Here is a 19,059-nt window from a genome sequence, read left to right as displayed (position 1 = left end):
TAAAACCATGATTAGTAGTGGTAAGGAAGAGATTTGGAACTAAAGCCGATGGCAAGTGATAAAAATTGTGAATAGCACTAAAGGCAATGACTGAGAATGTGGATATTGACTGGAAGGCTGAACTTGAAATCAATGACCGATGATAAAGGCGATAAGCGTTAATGGCGGATATAAGAGGGTGACTGATTTCAAGTTTGATTACTGGCAGTAAATGCAGTGAATGGTAATAAATGTTATGACTCCTGATAATAACAGTTACTGTCATTGTCAAGGCAATGGCTCATGATGCAGCTTCTTGTAAAGACGACGATTGGCAGTAATGGCAATCAGTGGCAGGAAAGGTGATGACTGGCAGTAAAGTCAGTGACTGATAGTAAAAGCAATGACTGGCATCAAATGCAATGACACCGCCAATAAAGAGGATGACTGGCAGTAAAGATGATGACGGACGTAAAGGAGATGAGTGGAGCGAAAGTCTATAATGAGCGGCGAAGTTGGCGATATAAGAATTCCGTTGACGACGTGATATTATTCACTGATGCCATTGCGTGTATTCCAGGTAAGTTACCTAATGGCTTCGTGAGGATTACAACCTTCACACGGCAGCCACAAAAACAATCGACCTTGCCGGGTGAAAGGGTGGAGGGGGGAGGAGGTGGCTTGCGTGCCTCGACGTTTCAGATAACCATCTGGTAAGTGAAACAACTACAGAGGTGTATCTACGGACAGGCGACGCTAGTCTTACGGACATTAGGATCTTCAAAGTAAATTGAAAAATTATTTCTGGTAGGGGACTGGAATTCGATAACAAGTAAAAGAAATCATGAAAAAAAGGAAGAGGACATGAGCTGGGGCATACGAATGAAAGAGGAAGCCGGCTGGTAGAGTTTTGCATTGGGCATAATTTAAAAATCGGTAACGCTTGGTTTACAAAAAAATCATGAGTCAGGTTCTGTGCATAGAGAAGGTAGTTTAATGATAAGGAAAAAAATTTGTAAAGCAGATTTTGAGCTGTAAGACATTTCCCTAGCTGCATGTCGACTCCGTCCATATTTCATTGATTATGAACTTCAGACTGAAACTCAAGAAATTGTAAAAACTTAGGAAATTAGAGAATGGGGCCTAGATAGATAGAAAGAATCGTTATTTGTTGGGAATTGCAGTGCAAACATTTTGGAAGAAATTGATAGAAGCAAGGGGAAGGAATATTACAGAAGATGTATGTTAGATATAGTTCACAGAAAGTTCATTAAATGCAGCAGAGAATCAAATAGGGCAAATACGAAAAGTCGAAGCCCAGTAAGAACCCCTGGTTAACACAGAAGATATTGAAAGTAACAAAGAAAAGAATAAAACGCAGGAAATGTAGCAAGTAAAAGCCAATACATACCTTTAAAACACGAGATTCGCGGTACGTATTGAACATCTTAGCAAGAATAGCCACACGAGGCTGTAGAAGACACCTATTTCTAGAGGAAAGATAGGAAAATTAAAATTACCCTTGGAGAAAAGATAAAATGTTGTGAAAACATTAAGAATTAAGTTGAAAATGTGGTATTAAGAAAGAAGGGAAAGCTGAAATGTGAAAGCAATATGTAGGAAAGTCATAAAACAGAAACAAACTTGAAGGGAATAAAATAGAAAAGGATTAAATAAATGAAGAAAAGGTGGGAAATATGATACTGTGAGACGAATTGGACAGAATACTGAAAGCCTTAGGTCGAAATGGGGCCCTTGACGACATTGACTCAGAATTACTGATATCCTTGGGAGAGGTAAACATGGCAAAGATATTCTCCTGTGTATAGAAGACATACAACACACGAGAAATATCATGAGACTTCTGGAAAAAAGTAGAAATTTTGTTCCAAAACAGGCAGGGGCTGACAAGTTTGAACATTAGGGAACAATGAAGCAGACCTCGGGGAAGATGAGTTTTGCTGCCGGAGAAATGTAGGAGCACGAGAGGCAACACTACCACTTATCTCAGGAGATATGTTAAAGAAAGGCAAATCTAAAATTGAAGCGACTCTAGATTTAGAGAAAATTTTCGACAATAACCTCTGCAATAAGGAACGTTATTCACAGCTTTTGCAGAAATCAGACGGTAGTTTTGCGCCAAAAGGCGTGAAAGGAATCCGTGGTTAAGATGGGGTTGTAGCCTATCCCCAGAATTACCCAATCTATACATTGAGGGAACAACGAAATAAACAAAGATATTGGGAAAGGGAATTAAAATTCAGGGAGAAGAAATTAAAACACTGAAGTTTACTGACGACACAATTGCGGCTAAGGACAGAGCAGTTCAGTGTGAAGGATGGTGTCCTGTAAAGAGATTATAAAATAAAACCAACGAAGTAAAACAACGGTAATGACATTTAGTCAAATCAAATCAGGCGAAGTTGCATATTTTTCCTGTTTGGTCATCAAAAAGAAACTGAAAGTAATAAATGAGCATTGCTAATTGTGCAGTGAAATAAAATATGATAGTGACAGAGGAAATATAAAATGCTGACAGGCAATAGCTAGAAAAGGGTTTCTGAAAGAGACGAATTGTTTAATATCTAATTTCAGTTAAGTGTTAGCAAGTCTTTTCTCCGTAGTGTAGCCTTCTATGGAACTGAAACGTGCATCGAGTGACTAACGACGAGGTACTAAATCGAAGTGGTGAATAATGAAACTTATGGCACAACTTGAGTAAAGGAAGAGAGGCAACAGAGATTCATCAGGTTCTTAAAGGAGTGACGTGTGTGTGTGACTTTGGTGGCGGGATTGGTGGGCAGGGGGGGGGGGGGGGGGGAATCGCAGAGGGAGACAACGGGAATCACGTTGAAATGGCTATAGACCGTAGTGGTTATTCAGAAATGATAGACAGGCATGGAAGGCTATATCTACCTATTCCTTGGTCTGAAGGGTGTAACAACATCAACAGCAGCAGCAACAACAACGTACAGCCATCAGGTGGTAGTGGCGATATTTCGTTGTAACTATAATCATTTGGAATTATGCTTTGTTGTTTCTCCGTTCTACTCCTAAGTAATTCTCTCGGACGCCTTGTCATTGAAGAGTTTAAATAAATGATTGTTGTGCCATGAAGTAAATAAAATGGCACTTCCCCTCATTACACTAACTTTGAGTACTTCATCAGTAGGTGTTTGTTGCTGGAGAGTGTTTTGGAAACAATGTTAGATCTAAAAGTTAGGGTAAGGTGAACCCCGGACCAAACTACTGAAAAGAGGAAGAAGACAAGTGGGAATATAAGGAATCGTGACATGGGTATCTCATGCACTCGCCCTCGCCCTCGCCCTTTAAATGTGTGTGTGTGTGTGTGTGTGTGTATGTATGTATGTTTGTGTGTGGTGAGGTGGCGGGAGCGGGGAAGTGGGGGGGGGGAGGGAGGGAGGGAGGAGGTAAGTGTATAAGCAAAGCTCTGGACTTAGCAGAAAGTTATCCTACACACCACACTTTGTGGGTCAAGGAGTGTCCAATGGCTGCGAATGTGTCGTAGGATGCGACTGTCGCTGCAAAGTAGGGTTTTCGTACAGTAGCATGCGCCGACCAATCGACAAAACCATTTAAATCATTTTTTAAGCAAATCATCCGACTAGAAATACGTTAGAAAAGGAGTCTAAGTGCCCCTAAGAACACTTTTCATCCTTTCATCCAAAACCACGAAGCTTCAAGTAAAAGATCTATTTCCGCTCACAGCAGATCACGTAGGACTTTAATGCAACTCAGCCTTCAGTATACACTCCTGGAAATGGAAAAAAGAACACATTGACACCGGTGTGTCAGACCCACCATACTTGCTGCGCACACTGCGAGAGGGCTGTACAAGCAATGATCACACGCACGGCACAGCGGACACACCAGGAACCGCGGTGTTGGCCGTCGAATGGCGCTAGCTGCGCAGCATTAGTGCACCGCCGCCGTCAGTGTCAGCCAGTTTGCCGTCGCATACGGAGCTCCATCGCAGTCTTTAACACTGGTAGCATGCAGCGACAGCGTGGACGTGAACCGTATGTGCAGTTGACGGACTTTGAGCGAGGGCGTATAGTGGGCATGCGGGAGGCCGGATGGACGTACCGCCGAATTGCTCAACACGTGGGGCGTGAGGTCTCCACAGTACATCGATGTTGTCGCCAGTGGTCGGCGGAAGGTGCACGTGCCCGTCGACCTGGGACCGGACCGCAGCGACGCACGGATGCACGCCAAGACCCTAGGATCCTACGCAGTGCCGTAGGGGACCGCACCGCCACTTCCCAGCAAATTAGGGACACTGTTGCTCCTGGGGTATCGGCGAGGACCATTCGCAACCGTCTCCATGAAGCTGGGCTACGGTCCCGCACACCGTTAGGCCGTCTTCCGCTCACGCCCCAACATCGTGCAGCCCGCCTCCAGTGGTGTCGCGACAGGCGTGAATGGAGGGACGAATGGAGACGTGTCGTCTTCAGCGATGAGAGTCGTTTCTGCCTTGGTGCCAATGATGGTCGTATGCGTGTTTGCCGCCGTTCAGGTGAGCGCCACAATCAGGACTGCATACGACCGAGGCACAGAGGGCCAACACCCGGCATCATGGTGTGGGGAGCGATCTCCCACACTGGCCGTACACCTCTGGTGATCGTCGAGGGGACACTGAATAGTGCACGGTACATCCAAACCGTCATCGAACCCATCGTTCTACCATTCCTAGACCGGCAAGGGAACTTGCTGTTCCAACAGGACAATGCACGTCCGCATGTATCCCGTGCCACCCAACGTGCTCTAGAAGGTGTAAGTCAACTACCCTGGCCAGCAAGATCTCCGGATCTGTCCCCCATTGAGCATGTTTGGGACTGGATGAAGCATCGTCTCACGCGGTCTGCACGTCCAGCACGAACGCTGGTCCAACTGTGGCTCCAGGTGGAAATGGCATGGCAAGCCGTTCCACAGGACTACATCCAGCATCTCTACGATCGTCTCCATGGGAGAATAGCAGCCTGCATTGCTGCGAAAGGTGGATATACACTGTACTAGTGCCGACATTGTGCACGCTCTGTTGCCTGTGTCTATGTGCCTGTGGTTCTGTCAGTGTGATCATGTGATGTATCTGACCCCAGGAATGTATCAATAAAGTTTCCCCTTCCTAGGACAATGAATTCACGGTGTTCTTATTTCAATTTCCAGGAGTGTACATACCAAGTACTTCCAGAATGCCAACTTCCAAATCTCAATAACCAAAAGCCACAATTCGACCAGCATTGCTTCTGTCACAGATAACATATTTAGCGTTCAGTTTCTGTCTACATTATCAGGGAGCTGCGGCCAGTTTAACAGTAAACTTTTTTTTTATTTTAGATTTTCCGCGTTCTGTGTTGCGGGGACGATTGAGAATCGCAATGGCGTTAATGTCAGTCTACAGTGCATAGAGGGATGAAAATTATTTATTCTAAGCGAACACCTTTGTGATTACGTAGGCTTCCCCGGCGTAATAAGTCTTGAAATCTCTTCGGGATTGCTGCCGGCTCCTAATATCAAGTTGATGTGTTATGAGCCCTGCGTTCTCATAGATTCCACTTGATTCTCTCATCGCAGGTGGAAGCAGGCTTACTCAATCGCTGGAACATTTCCTGCTACCATTCGTCGCTATTTGTAAGAAAAAGAAACGTTACATTTTACTCACTATTCCGTTCAAAAACGAGGGGAAACCTGCACTTTAGATCAACATGTTATTCGCTGATGCGAAAACATGACCGGTGCTACAATTTGTCGACAGACGATCGCCTAAAACAACGAAAACAGGCGAAAGGGCCTACTGCTTTCATGTGGGATCGCATTTTTACCGTCAACAGTGCGACACGAAACTCCAGCGCATTCCTGCTGCCGTTTGACAACGCTTTACGGCCTGGTGCCGCTCTATTGGAACATCATTCCAGCGTGTCACAAGATTAATGGAATGAAATAACAGTGTCGCTGGGTTTTTTATGCCTCTTTTGGAACATTTTATAACAGAACTGAAAATTTCAACAGTGACGACGTGTCGCCGCGTGTGCTGACATTTGTTTTGACTTTTCCATTCATACAAGTTTGCGTGCGACAGCGCGAACAGCGGAAAAGGGGGGAAAATAAAAAAAAATAAAAAAATAAAAAAACTGCCCAACAGTTAGAGACCGCGCGTCATCCAGCTATGGCTTGTGGCTAGCTGGGCTCACGTGCTACGCCATCATTTACATAACGACGTCACAAGTACTAATAATAAACATCGGCACCAGATTGCTCCGCTGTCTGTTCCACTACAAGTACGATTAGGTCGCCACCAGGTGCAAGTAACTGCAGTAACAAGTAAGTGCTGTAATGTGAAATCAGGGTTTTCAAGAATCTCGTCGTCCTTCCACAGCTTATTCTGGAACTTGTTCTAGGGGTTTTGCATCACTGCTGTAACATAAGCAGCTAACTAAGGCTATGTATAAGCAGTTTTTTTTCTTCCGCTGCCCTTCACGGTAGAAATGGCTGTCTGAGTTTTGAACCACTGTATAGTCAAGAAAGTATAAAATTGTTAAGGGAAAATCAAGAACACAGAAATACAAGTCACTGAGGAATCAAATGAATACTAAGTGCACGGAAGATAAGACGAAATGGCTGCAAGAATAATGTGAAGAAACTGAAAACGAAATGATTGTCGGAAGGACTGACTCAGCACATAGCGAAGTCGAAAAACTTTCAAAGAAATTAGAAGCAAGGGTGGTAACATTAGGAGTGCAACGGCAATTTCACTGTTAATAGCAGACGAAAGAGCGGATAGGTTGGAAAGAGTACAATGGATGCCTCTATGAGAGGGAAGATTTGTCTGATGCGACAAAAGAAGGAGTATAACTCAGAAGAGATAGGGGATCCAGTAACAATTTAAAAGTGCTTCGGGGGGCTTAAGACCAAAAAGGCAGAAGGGATAGATAACATTCCATCAGAATTTCTAAAATCATTGAAGGAAATGGCAACAAAACGAGTATTCACGTTGAAGTGTAAAATATATGAGTCTGGCAACATACCACCTGCCTTTCGGAAAAATATCAGCCACACAATTCCGAAGACTCCAAGAACTGACAAGTCCGAGAATTATCCCACAATCAGCTTAACAACTCATGCATCCAAGTTGCTGACAACAGTAATATACAGAAGAATGGAAAAGAAAATTGAGAATGTATTAGATGACGATCAGACACCAGAGACGCAATTCTGACGTTGGGGTGGACAATGGAAGCAAAAGTAAACAACGATCAAGACACGTCTATGGAATTTGCCGAAGTGGAAAAAGCGTTCGGGAATGTAAAATGGTGCGAGATGTTCGAAATTCTGAGAAAAATAAGAGGTAAGGTATAGGGAAGAGGGGTAATACACAATAGAGCCAAGAGGGAGTAAAAAGAGTGGATGACCAACAACGAAGTGCTCGGATTAAACAGGGTGTAAGACAGGGACGTAGCCTTTCGCAGTACTGTTCAACCTGTACATCGAAGTAGCAATGATGGAAACAAAAGAAAGGTTCAAGAGTGGGATAAAATTCAAAGGATATCAATGATACGATTCGCTGATGACATTGCTATCCTGAGTGAAAGTGAAGAAGAATTACACGATCTGCTGAATGTAATGAACCGTCTAATGAGTACAGAACAAGGATTGAGAGTAAACTGAAGAGACATGAAAGTAATGAGAAGTAGCAGAAATGAGAATAGCGAAAAACTTAACATCAGTATTGATGGTAACTAAGTAGATGAAGTTAAGGTATTGTGCTACCTAGGCAGCAAAATAATCAATGATCGACGGAGCAAGAATGACGTCCAAAGCAGACTAGCAATGACAATAAGGGCATTCCTCGCCAAGAGAAGCCTACTGGTATCAAACATAGACCTTAATTTCAGGTAGAAATTTCGGAGCACAGCGTTGTACGGTAGTGAAACGTGGACTTTGGGAAACCGGAACAGAAGAGAATCGAAGCATTTGAGACGTCGTGCTACAGACGAATGTTGAAAATAGTTCGACTGATAAGGTATGGAATGAGGAGGTTCTGCGCAGAATCGTAGAGGAAAGGGATATGTGGATAACACTGACAAGGAGAAGGGACAGGATAAGAGCACATCTGTTGAGACATCAGGGAATGACTTCCATGGTACCAGAGGGAGCTGAAGAGAACAAAAACTGGAGAGAAAGAAAGAGATTGGAATATATCCAGCAAACAATTGAGGACGTACTATAGGTTGCAAGTTCTACTCCGAGAAGAGGTTTCCGAAGAAGAGGAATTAGCGGAGGGCCGCTTCAAACCAGTCAGAAGATTGATCACTCGAAAAACAGAAAACAAAACAAAACAAAAAAAAACACTCAAGGGCCTATTATTCAAATACCAGACGACCTGAAAATGTGACACAGAGGATCCCATTTTGTTATAATCTTGAACAGCCTTTCGTTACGTATTCATGAGAGCTAGTTGATTTATTGCAGGACTTAAAGGACTTTTCAACAGCGAAATATCCTAGCCAGTTCGGAGCCGAGTTGATAGGCTATTTGGGTTGGTGGTGGGGGGTGGGCGGGGGTGACTGGGAATCCTCCCGAAATATTTGTGGGATGGGAGCTATTTCTGTAAAATTTCGGTACAACGTATTTCATGCAAAATATGACAGATTCTAGTACATGATTGTACGTACTGATCATGATCATAAACAGAAGAAATATGATCTGGTCGAAAAGATAATCACCTAACCGTCAGAAACGTTTGTGTATTCGATTCGACGTGGAATGACGTAAGGAAATAACGACTGTTTCTTTTACTGTGAAATCTCAAATACTTTTAAAAGGCGTACGCTTATGCTAGAACCTGCTAATTTTATGGAGATTCAATTTCAATTGGCCAATTTCAATATAACTGACGTTAGAATGCAGCGTAAAATAATCCACTCGCCCTGTGGCGTTACAAGAGGGGTCTTGAAACGAATCGCTATATATTACTGAGGTCAGTGGCGTAACTATTTTTCCTAATGCACGGTGTACATCGTTCAAAGACAATGCAACGAAATGAGCAGGACACCGGCATTAAAGCCTGAAAAGTCAGCTGAATGATGTCAGAAAAGGAACAATAGTTAAAAACACCTTCAAATAATCACCATTAATTACATCACACTTCGGACATCGATAGTAAAGTTGTCGGAAATCACTGTAAGCACTGTCGAGACGTGTTGTCGTGTATCCGCAACAACAGTGAACGACAGTGCGTACAACGTTTTGGTCATCTTCAGCTCTCCTGGTCTCATTACCAGAGACACCAGCTGACTATCTGCGAGCATCGGTTGCAGTCTTTCGATGTTGATTGGGATTGTGTGTGTTGACCGGAACGTAGCTCACCCTCTACACAGTCCTTTTCGACTTTATAGCTTTTAAACGACTCAGAGAGAGAGAGATAGAGAGACAGACAAACACACACACACACACACACACACACACACACACACACACACACGTTTCACTCACTGCTTCAGCACCGCGCACTTGCACTAACATTCCACGAGAATCTGTCGCCGTTTTTTTACTATCTGAAGGAAAACTTGACACGTTTCTCCATTTCGAGGTGTATTTTGCAATGACACTACTGCAACGAATGAGTGCGCATGATCGACGAATGTCTTTGAGAAAAAGAGTAGAAAGGTTGAAGATGAGCAAAGACATGTGAACACGGTGATTCCATCAGAAGCTTTTCTTCACAGCTTGCAACTGTTTTACGTCCTATGTCAAAGGTGTGTAGTAGGAAATGGTGATCATTTTCAAACGCAGTACTAGTGATGCTCTTATAGCTTTTGTTTCTTTTATGTCACCATTCATCGATCTTTCCAGACGCACCTTGTCTTAACCACAATTCTACACACATACCTGCACACAAATAACGAGCGTCAGTTGTCCAAGTGTCTGTTCGTAAGTGAACAAGAAGTCTACAGACAAAACTTTGGAAGTTTTTCAGCGATGTTTTCTGAGTATATTTATACAAGGGACAATTGCATCGTTACAGAATAATAATGTAAATACTCTTATTCCGTTTGATATCCCAACTACCATTCTTTCTCTGAAAATCTGTTCACAACAGTGAAAAATCCTGTAATACGCCAACACCGGAACGTATAAAAAAGTATGTTTTGTTGTTTGTCTGTTCTGGTCTTCAGTCGGAAGACTGATTAGAAGACGCTCTCCAACCTACCCTACACTACGTAAGGCCCTTCATCTCTGGGTAACTACTACAGGCCACATTCTTCTGAATCTGGTTACTGTGTTTATCTGTAGGGTTGTCTCTACGTTCCCCCAGTAGTAGACTGGTGATCCCTTGATGTCTCTGAATGTGTCCTGTCAAGCGATCCTTTCTTTTAGTCAGGTTGTACCAGAAATTTCTTTATTCCCCAATTTCATTCAACACATCCTCATCTACCCATCTAGTCTTCAGCATTATTTGGTAGCACTACATTTCAGAAATCTCTATTATGTTCTTGTCTAAACTATTTTTACCATGTTTCAGTGATGGTACACGTATCTACTTGACTCTCGATCAGAAACTTTTAATGGTTATCTTTGTTTACCTAGAGCGAACTTGCGTTGCATTGGATGATTTATATGCCATTTTAGGGTGTAAGGAGTGGGATCAACATATTTTGGATTGACATCCGCATGTAATCTGTTCGTAGTACTGTAGTGGGCTCTTTAGTAGCGTGCTGGTACGATGTATCTTTCACCACTCCTATTAACATACTTAATATGGTATTGATGAGGCAGTCCCAACATTCCTCTGTTGGCTGTCTGTAAAACTGTGGTGGGTAAGACCTGTGCCACTGTCGTCGTGACATGGGTTGTCCTCTGCCGATAGTTACATTGAGCCACTGTTGAATCGGGAGAGACGGGAATTCTGTACCCCATCTCATAAGCTTCGAGGTCGTACAACCTGCATTCGCATATGGCCCGTTTTCAAATATAGCTGTTACTTCTCGGAAGGTAATATTATTGACAGACATCATCATCATCATCATCAGCAGCAGCAGCAGCAGCATACCCCATTTTGGAGTAGGCTTCCTTCTCTGTTCCAATTTCAAGTAGATCTCAGCTGATGTTTCCATCTCTTCTTAGGACGCCCGACAGTCCTTTCCCCTTGATGTGCATATTTGTGTGTTGCTTTAGGTAATGGTTCTTTTGGTATCGTTTGAATGTATTCACACCACTTCTTCCTGTATTCCTCCATTTTCTGTGCTATCCTTTTGACACCCAGTTCATTCTTTCTTTCACTATTTTTCATCTGTTCTATGAGTTTTTAAGCAGCAAGAGGTCTTAGGAATATCAGCCGTGCTGCCTCAATCCCTCTCCTTTGACTGGAGGTTTGAGCCCAAGTCCCTGACCCATAAAATTTTAGCACTGTCTCTTTTTTAACATTCTGAAGAGAGTGCGGTATACAGTACCTACCAGCTGCTGGAATTTTTGCAGTTTGTTTTCCTGATCATTGTGTGAGACATACGAGACCTCACAACCTAGGTGTTTAAAAGTATTCATTATTTCGAGCGGCTTGTTATCAATTACTATTTTTGTCCTTAACTGCTTGTTATCATGGAATACCATTATCATAGATTTACCTTTAGATGATGTCATAATATAATCATTTGTCACCTTGTGCGGGGACCAAATTGCTTTCTGTGAAATATCTTCTGAGTCCGATTAGATTATCTGATGATCTTCAAACAGGAGCTCATTTGCAACTCTATTATTGATCTCATAATGGGGCACTACTTTTTCTGCCATGTCTTTACGACGTCGTCTATGGATATATTAAATAATTTGGGTTTTAAAGGACATGTATATTCGCTGACGAACCAAAAAATTACAACCACCAGCTTAATAGCTTGTTGGGAATGTTCATAACGCAGTATGTCACAGATTCTACGTATAATCGATTCTACAGTTCTCCCCTAAACAATTGGCAGCTGATTTGTGTATGAGGTGGTGGCGTTCAGTAGCGACCCAGATGGGAAGCGTCGGATTCACATCAAGCAATCTGGTGGCCAAGACATTAAGGTGAATACACTGCCATGATCCTCGAACCACTGCAGCACGCTTCTGGCTTTAAGATACGGACATATAAACGGTTAGAAGATAACATCATCGTCAGGGAAGACGTCAAACATGATAGTATGCAGGTGGTTCGCATCTGGCCTGGTTTCTTCAATTACTACGTAGGTCCCATGCAAGCGCAGGAAAATACACACATCCAAAAAAAGTTTTGAATCACCTCGGTTCCGAGAGTTCCGGAACCTCTACAGACAATTGGAATAAAGGTCAACATAAACATAATTCCATGAAAACCACACATTGTATGTTGTACCACCTTACAGTGAAAACTTCAGAGGTGGGGGTCAGATTGCTGCACACAACGGTACCTTTAATACCCAGTAGCACGTCCTCTTGCACTGATGCCTTATTCGTCATGGAATACTATCCAAAGATTTATCAAGGCACTGTTGGTCCAGATTGCGCCACTCCTCAACGGCGATTCGGCGTAGATCCCTCAGAGTGGTTGGCGAGTTACGTCTTCCGCAACCAGCCCAACCACCCATTTCAATGTATCGCAGGCATGTTCCACAGGCTTCATGTCTGGAGAACATGCTGGCCACTCTAGTCGAGCCGCGTCGTTATTGTGAGGGAAGTCATTCACAAGATGTGCACGATGGGGGCGTCAATCGTCGTCCATGAAGACGAATGCCTCGCCAATATGCTGCCGATATGGTTGCACTATCGGTCGGAGGATGGCATTCAAGTATCGTGTAGTCAGTATGGCGCCTTCCATGGCCACCAGCGGCGTACATCGGCTCCACATAATGCCACCCCAAAACAGCAGGGAACTTCCATCTTGCTGCACTTGCTGGACAGTGTTTCTAAGGCGTTTGACCTGACTGGGTTGCCTCCAAACATGTCTCCGATAATTGTCTAGTTGAAGGCATATGCGACATTCATCGGTAAAGGGAACGTGATGCCAATCCTGATTGGTCCATTCTGCATGTTTTTGGGACCATCTGTACCGCACTGTATTGTGTCGTGTTTGCAATGATAGAACTTGCCATAGACGTCGGGAGTGAAGTTGCACATCATGCAGCCATTTACTTACAGTTTGAGTCGTAACACTTCCTGTGGCTGCACGAAAAGCATTATTCAACACTGTGGCGTTGCTGTCAGGGTTCCTCCGAGCCATAATCCGTAGGTAGCGGTAATCCACTGCTGTAGTAGCCCATGGGCGATCTTAGCTAGTTACTGTCTCTCTGTATCTCCTCCATGTCCGAACAACATCGCTTGGACTCACTCCTACACGCCTAGAAACTTACCTTGTTGAGAGCCCTTCCTGGCACAAAGTAACAATGCGTAAGCGATCGAACCGCGGTATTGACCGTCTAGCCATGGTTGAACTATGGACTAGCATTCTTGGTGGAATGGCTGGAACTGATCCGCTGTCGGACCCCCCACGTCTAATAAGTGCTGTTTATGCATAGTTGTTTACATCTTTGGGGGGTTTAGTGACATCTCTTAACAGTCAAAGGGTTTGTGTATGTGATAGAATATCCACAGTCAACGTCTGTCTTCTGGAGTTCTGGGAACCGGGGTGATGCAAAACTTTTTTTGATGTGTGTATAATGAAGGCGTTTGTGAAGACGACCATCAAGCTGGTGTAGCACAAACGCGATTCATCTAATCAGCCAACACGTTTCCGGTGATGCAATGTGATATCGAACACACTGCAATCATAACTGATGATGTCGTTGGGTCGACATATGAACAAGTAGAGGTCGCATGCTGTGGAGCCCGTTTTTCAGCAATGTGCACTAAATGTTGTGCTCCGAAACACATGTGCGTCTACAGGCATTGCGCTCTTTAGCAAGAGGTGCCACAGGTCGCCATTAGTCCTTCTAAACAGAGTAGAGAATCCTCCAAACTCCACATTCGGCGAAGAGTCGTGGACGTCCAACCGCTTAGCACCTAGTGGCAGTTTCGCTGCCTTCTGTCACATTATGTAGGCGTTCAGCTCAGTGGATTTGTCCATTTTCAACGCATGTCTTCGCTAGGGTAATCCCACATTCGTTTCTGCTCGATTTTATTACTGCTTCATGTGCCCGCAACGTCACCGGGAGGCGTCCAACGTTGCAGTGTGCAATAATCATATTGTTTTGGCTTCTCAGAGCACATACTTTGAATTATACTTCTTAGGCGCTGTGATGTACTATTCTCTGCCAAAATTTAATTCTGTTAATATTATCAATATTTTCTCATTGTCAATAAAAGCTATAGATGACTGGTGATCGTGTTCTCTGCGTTTCTCAATAATTTGGCACACTGGAAAAATATTGTCTAAGAAAGATCTTGACAGACAGAATCTTATTACTTTCCTTGTTGAGGGGTGCGTGTCTCGTATTCCCGCCATTGTGTATTTTACACCCTGTTTTTACATTTGCCACCTCACTACGTTAATTTAAAGTACTACTGTCACTGAGTTGCTGCTTTGTCTGACTGTCAGCGGCGTTAGTAGCACGTATCGATATATCCCCTCTCGTAGTGTCTTTGCGCGACTGCAATTTACTTCCTAGTCGTTGTCTGTCGTAGGGGAGTTCACGTTGCGAGTTCGGGGTCACGAGATCGGGGTCGCGAGTTCGGCCGGCCAGTCAGTTGGAACGCGTCTGGGGCGCAGTCCGGACCTGCCAGTCGGGGAGTAACATTTCGGCACTAGAGCAGTCGGATTGGAGCAGCAGTGAGGTCTGCGTCGACGTGGCTGGCCAGACCATTGCCGCCACGCATCACATGAGCCGGGACACGGTCTTGATGGATCGTCGTCGGTCGTCCTACCGGACGACACGTTTTAGCTCGCCGACCGTTCATGAGTCGGCTGTGTGCGTGTGTGCGCATCTATTTCCGATTGGTCTTCGTGTGTGCTTAGCTACTGTTGGGTATCGTTCTGGTCTTCGTGCAAGTGTTTGTTAGGTTGTGAGAGTAGTTGGAGCGATTTCCTTGGACAAGTTATTTTAAATGTCGGCGTACTGACTCCGAGAGGTCGGTCGCCTCATCGGGCGACGTGTAACTGGTTCTCTGAGCGCTTCTGGGTCCCTTCAATTACCATATTGTCAAACTTGGATCGGCCCTTTCCTGGTGCAAGGTTGTCGTTTGGCCAGTGGGCGTGGATGATTGGATCCGAGCCAGTATATCTGTCATTGTGTGTCTGAAGAGAGTGGGAGACGTACCAACAGTGCAGTCGTGACGGAGCAGCAGTCGCGGACGGACCAGCAGGCCAGCAGGCAGTCGGTCGGTTGCTCAGGACCGCGCGGTGCAGTCGACTGGGTCCGCTGCCGGTCCCTGAGTAGTGTAGGAGCGTGTTAGAGGCTGTCCGATCGCTACGAGCTTCGTAGTTCACCGACCCAGGACGTCAAAGTTGAGTAGTGGCTTCAACTACCCAAGCCACGTCCATTCTGCTGTAGTGGTTCGTTTCGGTGGTTCGCTGTTGGGGAGGTTATCCTGTGAGCAACACCGAGTGTTTCTACTGCTGAAATTTAACAGCCATGCGGTGCAGTTAACTATATTGGTTGACTACAATTCGAGTGCACCAGCGGAATTTTTTGCCTTATGGGCGTTAGTGTTCTGGTTACATGCCCTGGCCACTAACGTAATTACAGGCAGCGTCCTTTTCTTCACCTGTTGTCGCTGTCCAACATGGAGTGTAATTTTGACAGCCAATACATACATCATTGTGGATTATCACGTTCGTAACCATTGCTGTTTGAGTTCTCATGTACTGATTGATGGCAAGCAAGTCGTTGTGTCGGTGGGTCAGTGGCTGTCCCCTGGTTGGGTTCCGACGGATCAAGTGTAGTTGGGCTCACCACCAGTGTCGCCTAAGTGAACGACGGCAGACCGACCTCCCTGGGGGCTTCTAAGTGCCACCAGTGTTCAATTATCTGTTTCCTGCAACTTCAAATTTGAGGCTTATGGTTTTTATTTTCTTAAAAGTTTTTCAACATTAATTCTTAAATTTATCTTTCAAGCTTAAGCATTGAGGCCTTCTGGATTTTAATATTATGGTAATATTTTTTCAAATTTTGAAACTGAATTGTGGGCTTCAGCCATTGGTATTGCACCTTGCTTATGTTTCTTCTATGTGCTTTGCCTTGAGGCTTTCCACTTAGGCATGGTTTTTTATATTATTTTATTTGCCTTTAAATTGAATTTTTGTGTTGTTGATTATTAAGATTTCTTGTCTTTTAAATATTGTCGCCTTTCGCCTTTTTCTAAAATTTTGAAACTTAATTGTCTCCATCAGCCATTTGTATTACACCTTGCTTTCGTTTGTTCTATCTACTTTGCTGTGATGTTTTTTTAATTATTTTATTGCTATCTTAATTGCATTATTATCTTGTTCATTTGTTAAGATTTCTTGTTTGGAGGCCTTCATCCGTGAAAGAGTTGCATTCGGTAAAGGTCCGGCTATGTTCCGCTTTGGTTGTAAAAATGTTATTAAATTAAAATAAATTACAATTAGAAAATGAAATTGACCCCAACCTATTTGACCCTTTCCACAATCCTAATTATCTGTTTTGGCTCGCTGGTTTAGCTGGCGTGTCACTTGTGATTAAAATACACTGAAGCGCCAAAGAATCTGGTATAGGCTAGCGTATGCAAATACAAAGGTACATGAACAGGCAGAATACGGCGCTGTGGTCGGCAACGCTTATTTAAGACAACAAGTGTCTGGCGCAGTTGTTATATCGGTTACTGCTGCCAATATGACAGGTTATCAAGTTTTAAGTGAGTTTGCACGAGGTGTTATAGTCAGCGCTTGAGCGATGGGACACAGCATCTCGGAGGTGGCGATGAAGTGGGGATTTTCCCTTACGACCATTTCACGAGTGTTCAGTGAACATGAGGAATCCGATATAACATCAAATCACCAACACCGCTGTGGCCAGAAAAAGGTGCTGCAAGAACAGCACCAATGACGACTGACGAGAATCATTCAATGTGACGGAAGTGGAACACTTCCGCAAATTGCTGCTGATTTTAGTGATGGGCCATCAAGAAGAGTCGACATGCGAACCATTCAACCAAACATCATCAACATGGGCTTTGAGAGCCGAAGGCCCACTCGTGTATCCTTGATAACTACACGACAAAAACGTTTACGCCTCGCCTGGGCACGTCCATACAAACATTGGACTGTTGATGACTGGAAACCTGTTGCCTGGTCGGACGAGTCTCATTTCAAATTTTATCGAGTGGGTGGACTTGTATTGGTATGGAGATAACCTCATGCATCCTTAGACCTGCTTGTGTGCAGGTGACCGTTCAAGCTGGTGTAGGCTCTGTAATGATGTGGGGCGTGTGCAGTTGGAGTGATACAGGACGCCTGATACGTTTAGGAACGACTCTGATGGGTGATACGTACATAAGCATCCTGTCTGATCACCTGCATCCATTCATGTCCCTTGTGCATTCCAATGGGCAATTTCAGCAGAACAAAGCGACAACCCACATGTCCAGAACTGCTACAGAGTGGCTGCAGGAAAACTCTTCTGAGTTATACACTTCCGTTGGTCTACGAATTCCCCAGACATAAACATTATTGAGCATATCTGGGACCCCTCGCAACATGCTGTTCAGAAGAGATCTCTGCCCCGTCGTACTCTTAGAGTTTTGTTGACAGCCCTGCAGGATTCATGGTGTCAGCTCCCTCCAGCACTACTTCAGTGATTAGTCGTGTAAATACGTCGTGTTGCGGCACGTTTGCCTGCTCGCGGGGGCCCTACACGATATTAGGTAGGTGAACCAGTTTCTTTGGCTCTTCGGTGTATATTGGGCAGGTTCGTGACAGGGTAGTGTGAAAAGCAGTACAGTGGGTACAGGTTGGTTGATTGGCCCTCTCATAGGCATCACATCTGTGTGTCCCTGCAGAGGACACACGTGTTACTTCTGCAGGGTTTGCTGCTGCGTCCATAACGCAAACGTTTGTAGCATTGTGTGACGGAGAGTACGTACACGTCCACTGGGCAGCGAACTCCATCACTGTAAAGAAACAGTGGGAGACGGTGTGATCTAAAATTCGTAACATAAACTGTAGACAGCTCTGTTACCTTTTTCCCGTTCACAATCACAGTTTTATTAAATTTCTTGATGCCTACAACTTTGCCGGAACGCGTCACTTCCGTGAGTAATTCGTCGCCGGCCGCTGTTGACGAGTGGTTCTAGGCGCCTCAGTCCGGAACCGCGCTGCTGCTACGATCGCAGGTTCTAATCCAGCCTCTGCCATGGATGTGTGTGATGTCCTTAGGTTAGTTCCTAGAGCCATTTGTACCATTTTGAAGTAATTCGTCCTCTGTAAAAGAGGTTTCAACATTATTGAAGGTGCCTTGTTAAATAGCGGTGGACTTTGGAGTGTAGGCCTCCAACTTTGCTTGTCTACGAAAGACCGTTGAAATAAAATTTGGGCAGTTAATCCTGACACAGTCTCGATTTTCCAATGCCACAGTAATGCTCATTATGTGCCTTAATAATGAATCGGAGTCCCTCCTAATGAGTTTGCTAGTGCTGGAGCGTGGATCCCGCCTATGTTTCTGTCGGTAGTTGCGTGTATAAGATATCAGAGCAACTTACATGTTGGTGCGTAATAGTTCATTCTTTGGTGGCGTCGACACGTAGCAATTTCTCCATTGTTGGTGGTCTTGTCATTCTTCCATTGTGCGATTGCGTTAGCGGCTCTGCGAGGGCTGCAGGTCTCTTGCTGTAGTTGCGTAAACAGGTGGAATGTATTGGGGTGTGTCTGCGTTGTGGGACGCGATGATTGCGTCGCTAAACACTTCACTGATGAGTGCATGAATTGCTTCATTACCTATTTTTACAGAATGAGGCTGGTTTTGTGACGTTTATGGAGCAGGGACACTGCAATCGCTACCGTCCGTGGTGGCGATCGCAGCGTGCCAAAACTTTTAACTATTCGAAAGAGGCTATGGAAGTAGAACAAACACCGGATCCAACTGTGACGGTACGCGC

The sequence above is a fragment of the Schistocerca gregaria genome, chromosome 4, assembly GCF_023897955.1.
Source record: "Schistocerca gregaria isolate iqSchGreg1 chromosome 4, iqSchGreg1.2, whole genome shotgun sequence".
In the NCBI taxonomy this organism is placed as follows: Eukaryota; Metazoa; Arthropoda; class Insecta; order Orthoptera; family Acrididae; genus Schistocerca; species Schistocerca gregaria.
Note: the sequence above shows the minus strand (reverse complement) of the source record.